We start from the raw sequence: 6,199 nt of genomic DNA, 5'->3' as shown, positions 1-6,199 counted from the left end.
CCAAACCCCGCCCCTCCGGAATTCCACTTCCCTTCTGCCCCTGCCTGCTCCTCCGGGCTGGAGCAGACACAGAGTCGGTCTGCTCCCGTCCTGTGGAGAAACTGAATCCTGAGTCATCCAGGAGCCACTGCACTCAGAGCAGGTGACACAGAGTCGGTCTGCTCCTGTCCTGTTGAGAAACTGAATCCCGAGTCATCCAGGAGCCACTGCACTCAGAGCAGCTGGAGCCACTGCACTCAGAGCAGCTGAAACTGAATCCTGAGTCATCGAGGACCCACTGCACTCAGAGCAGAAGGATTTCCAGATCCAAGAGGTGGCCTGAGTCCCAGGAGTTATTCCACCCAGGAGATTAGGAGCATAAGACCACAGAGACCTCTGGACTCTGAGGAGCTCTGCAATAAGCAAGATAACTGGAAATACAGACTCCAGTTTTACACAGTGAGGGCAGGTACCACTAGAGTTAACCAGATGGCGAAAGGCAAGCGCAAGAACATAAGCAACGGAAACCAAAGTTTCTTGGCATCATCAGTGCCCAATTCTCCCAATATAGCAAGCCCTGAACACCCCATCACACCTGAAAAGCAGGATTCAGAATTAAAATCACTTCTCATGATGATGATAGAGGATTATAAGAAGGAATTAAGTAACTCCCTTAAAGAAATACAGGAGAGTACAAGTAAACAGATAGAAGCCCTTAAAGAGGAATCACAGAAATCCCTTAAAGAAATGGAAGAAAACACAAAGAAGGAATTAAACAAAAACATTCAGGACCTGAAACTAGAAATAGAAACAATAAAGAAAGTTCAAAGGGAGACAACCATGGAGATAGAAAACCTAAGAAAGAGATCAGGAGTCACAGACGCAAGCATCACCAACCGAATACAAGAGATAGAAGAGAGAATCTCAAATGCAGAAGATACGGTGGAAAATATTGACACAGTTGTCAAAGAAAATGCAAAACGCAAAAAACTCCTAACTCAAAACATCCAGGAAATCCAGGACACAATGAGAAGACCAAACCTAAGGATAATAGGTATAGATGAGAATGAAGATTCTCAACTTAAAGGGCCAGTAAATATCTTCAACAAAATTATTGAGGAAAACTTCACTAACCTAAAGAACAAGATGCCCATAAACATACAAGAAGCCTACAGAACACCAAATAGACTAGACCAGAAAAGAAATACCTCCCGTCACATAATAATCAAAACATCAGATGCACAAAACAAAGAAAAAATACTAAAAGCAGTAAGGGAAAAAGGTCAAGTAACATATAAAGGAAGACCTATAAGAATTACACCAGACTTCTCACCAGAGACTATAAAAGCCAGAAGAGCCTGGACTGACATCATACAGACACTAAGAGAACACAATTGCCAGCCCAGATTACTATACCCAGCAAAACTCTCAATCACTATAGATGGTGAAACCAAGATATTCCATGACAAAACCAAATTTGCACAATATCTTCCCACAAACCCAGCACTTCAAAGGATAATTGATGGAAAATGCCAACACAAGGAGGGAAACTACAACCTAGGAAAAGCAAGTAAGTAATCTTCCAACAACCCCCAAAAAAGATACAAACATAACTTTACCTCTAATAAAAAAAATAACAGGAAGCAACAATCATTTTTCCTTAATATCTCTTAACATCAATGGTCTCAATTCCCCAATAAAAAGACGCAGACTATCAGACTGGATACACAAACAAGACCCAGAATTTTGCTGCATACAAGAAACGCACCTCAGTGACAAAGACAGACACTACCTCAGAATAAAAGGGTGGAAAACAATTTTTCAAGCCAATGGTCCCAAGAAACAAGCTGGAGTAGCCATTCTAATATCAAATAAAATCGACTTTCATCCAAAATTAATCAAAAAAGATAAGGAAGGACACTTCATACTCATCAAAGGAAAAATCTACCAAGGTGAACTCTCAATTCTGAACATCTATGCTCCAAATGCAAGGGCACCTACATACATAAAAGAAACTTTACTAAAGCTCAAAACACACATTACACCTCACACAATAATAGTGGGGGATTTCAACACCCCATTGTCAGCAATGGACAGATCATGGAAACAGAAACTAAACAGAGACACTTTGAAATTAACAGAAGTTATGAACCAAATGGACTTAACAGACATCTATAGAACATTTCATCCTAAAACAAAAGAATATACCTTTTTCTCAGCACCTCATGGTACCTTCTCCAAAATAGACCATATAATTGGTCACAAAACAAGCCTCTACAGATACAAAAAGATTGAAATAATCCCTTGCATCTTATCAGATCACCACGGACTAAGACTGGTCTTTAATAATGACAAAAACAATGGAAAACCCACGTACACATGGAAACTGAACAACTCTCTACTCAATGATGACTTGGTCAAGGAAGAAATAAAGAAAGAAATAAAAGACTTTTTAGAATTCAATGAAAATGAGGACACATCATACCAAAACTTGTGGGACTCCATGAAGGCAGTGCTAAGAGGAAAGCTCATAGCTCTAAGTGCCTACAAAAAGAAACTGGAAAGAGCACACACTAACAAGTTGACTGCACAACTAAAAGCTCTAGAACAAAAAGAAGCAAATACACCCAGGAGGAGTAGAAGGCAGGAAATAATCAAACTCAGGGCTGAAATCAACCAAATAGAAACAGAAAGAACAATACAAAATATCAATAAAACCAGGAGTTGGTTCTTTGAGAAAATCAACAAGATAGATAAACCCTTAGCCAGATTAACCAGAGGGCACAGAGACAGTATCCAAATTAATAAAATCAGAACTGAAAAGGGAGACATAACAACAGAAACTGAAGAAATTCAAAAAATCATCAGATCCTACTACAAAGGCCTATACTCAACAAAACTGGAAAACCTGGATGAAATGGACAATTTCCTAGACAGATACCAGGTACCGAAGTTAAACCAGGAGCAGATAAACCATCTAAATAGTCCCATAACCCCTCAGGAAATAGCAGCAGTCATCAAAAGCCTCCCCACTAAAAAAAGCCCAGGACCAGATGGTTTTAGTGCTGAATTCTATCAGACCTTCAAGGAAGACCTAATACCAATTCTCTTCAAACTATTCCACAAAATAGAAACAGAAGGAACACTACCCAATTCGTTCTATGAAGCTACAATTACACTCATACCCAAACCCCACAGGGACCCGACAAAGAAAGAGAACTTCAGACCAATCTCCCTTATGAACATCGATGCAAAAATACTCAATAAAATTCTAGCAAACCGAATCCAAGACCACATCAAAACAATCATCCATCATGATCAAGTAGGTTTTATCCCAGGAATGCAGGGATGGTTCAATATTCGGAAATCCATCAATGTAATCCACTATATAAACAAACTTAAAGAAAAAAACCACACGATCATCTCACTAGATGCTGAGAAAGCATTTGACAAAATTCAACATCCCTTCATGATAAAAGTCTTGGAAAGATCAGGAATTCAAGGCCCCTACCTAAACATAGTAAAAGCAATTTACAGCAAACCAGTAGCCAACATCAAGCTAAATGGAGAGAAACTTGAAGCAATCCCACTAAGATCAGGGACTAGACAAGGTTGCCCACTCTCCCCCTACCTATTCAATATAGTACTGGAAGTCTTAGCCAGAGCAATTAGACAGCAAAAAGAAGTCAAAGGGATACAAATAGGAAAGGAAGAAGTCAAAATATCGCTATTTGCAGATGATATGATAGTATACTTAAGTGACCCCCAAACTTCCACCAGAGAACTCCTAAACCTGATAAACAACTTCAGCAAAGTGGCTGGTTATAAAATCAACTCAAACAAATCAGTAGCCTTCCTCTACATGAAAGATAAACAGACTGAAAAAGAAATTAGGGAAATGACACCCTTCACAATAGTTGCAAATAATATAAAATACCTTGGTGTGAATCTAACCAAGCAAGTGAAAGACCTGTATGACAAGAACTTCAAGTCTCTGAAGAAAGAAATTGAAGAAGATCTCAGAAGATGGAAAGATCTCCCATGCTCATGGATTGGCAGGATTAATATAATAAAAATGGCCATCTTGCCAAAAGCAATCTACAGATTCAATGCAATCCCCATTAAAATCCCAACTCAATTCTTCACAGAGTTAGAAAAGGAAATTCTCAAATTCATATGGAATAACAAAAAACCCAGGATAGCGAAAACTATTCTCAACAAGAAAAGAACTTCGGGAGGAATTACCATCCCTGACCTCAAGCTGTACTACAGAGCAATAGTGATAAAAACTACCTGGTATTGGTACAGAGACAGGCAGGAAGATCAATGGAATAGAATTGAAGACCCAGAAATGAACCCACACTCCTATGGTCACTTGATCTTTGACAAAGGAGCTAAAACTGTCCAGTGGAAAAAGGACAGCATTTTCAACAAATGGTGCTGGTTCAACTGGAAGACAACATGTAGAAGAATGAAAATTGATCCATTCTTATCTCCTTGTACAAAGCTCAAGTCTATGTGGATAAAGGACCTCCACATAAAACCAGATACACTGAAACTAATAGAAGAGAAGGTGGGGAAAAGCCTCGAATACTTGGGCACAGGGGAAAAGTTCCTGAACAGAACTCCAATGGCATATGCTCTAAGATCGAGAATTGACAAATGGGACTTCATAAAATTGCAAAGTTTCTGTAAGGCAAAGGACACTGTCAATAGGACAAAACGACAGCCAACAAATTGGGAAAAGATCTTTACCAATCCTTCATCTGATAGAGGGCTAATATCCAATATATACAAAGAACTCAAGAAATTACACTCCAGACAACCAAATTACCCTATTAAAAAATGGGGTATAGAGCTTAACAAAGAATTTTCAACGGAAGAAACTCGAATGGCCGAGAAGCATCTAAAGAAATGTTCAGCATCCTTAGTCGTCAGGGAAATGCAAATCAAAACAACCCTGAGATTCCATCTCACACCAGTCAGAATGGCTAAGATTAAAAACTCAGGTGATAGTAGATGCTGGCGAGGGTGTGGAGAAAGAGGAACACTCCTCCATTGTTGGTGGGACTGCAAGATGGTGCAACCACTTTGGAAATCAGTCTGGCGGTTCCTCAGAAAATTGGACATAGCATTACCCGAGGATCCAGCTATACCACTCCTAGGCATATACCCAGAAGATGCTCGAACATATAACAAGGACATATGCTCAACTATGTTCATAGCAGCCTTATTTATAATAGCCAGGAGCTGGAAAGAACCCAGATGTCCTTCAACTGAGGAATGGATTCAAAAAATGTGGTATATTTACACAATGGAGTATTACTCAGCTATTAAAAACAATGAATTCGAGAGGTTCCTAGGTAAATGGATGGAACTAGAAATTATCATCCTGAGTGAGGTAAGCCAATCACAAAAGAAGACACATGGTATTCACTCACTGATTATTGGATAGTAGCCTAGAACCTTGAAATGCCCAAGATGCAACTCACAGGCCACATGAAGCCCATAAAGAAGGAAGACCAAGTGAGGGTGATTCGGTCCTTCTTAGAAGGAGCAACAAAATACTCAAGGGAGCAAATATGGAGACAAAGTGAGGGACAGAAACTGAAGGAGGGGCCGTCTCAAGACCACCCCACCTGAGTATCTATCCCATGTGCAATCACCAAAGGTAGATGCTGATGTGGAAGACAGGAAGTGCATGCTGATAAGAGCCTGATATGGATATCTCCTCAGAGGCCTTCAAGAGTCAGACATATTCAGAGGCAGATGCTCACAACTAGCCATTGAACTGATCATGGGGTTCTCAATGGAGGAGTTAGAGTGAAGACTGAAGGAGCTGAAAGGGTTTGTGGCACCATGAGGAGAGCAACAATACCAACCAACCACAGCTCCCAGGGTCTAAACCACCAGCCTGGGAGCACTTAGGGGGGGATCCAGGGCTTCAGCTGAATATGTAAAAGTGGAGGGCCCTGCTGGGCATAGGTGGAAGAAGAGAACCTTGACCTCATGAAGGCTGGATGCCCCAGGGGGTGGGAATTTTGAGGGTGGGGAGGTGGGAGTGGGGGGGGTGTAGATAGAGGTTACATCCACAGAGAAGAAGGAGGAGGGGCGAGGGGATTGGAGGTTCCGAGGGGGTGGTGGGGGATGGGGTAAGGGGACAACATAGGAAATGTAAATAAATCATCCAATAAAAAAAAAAAAAAAAAAAATCTAAAAA

The sequence above is a fragment of the Grammomys surdaster genome, unplaced genomic scaffold, assembly GCF_004785775.1.
Source record: "Grammomys surdaster isolate TR1022 unplaced genomic scaffold, NIH_TR_1.0 125985, whole genome shotgun sequence".
Taxonomy (NCBI): Eukaryota; Metazoa; Chordata; class Mammalia; order Rodentia; family Muridae; genus Grammomys; species Grammomys surdaster.
This window is presented reverse-complemented; position numbering follows the sequence as displayed.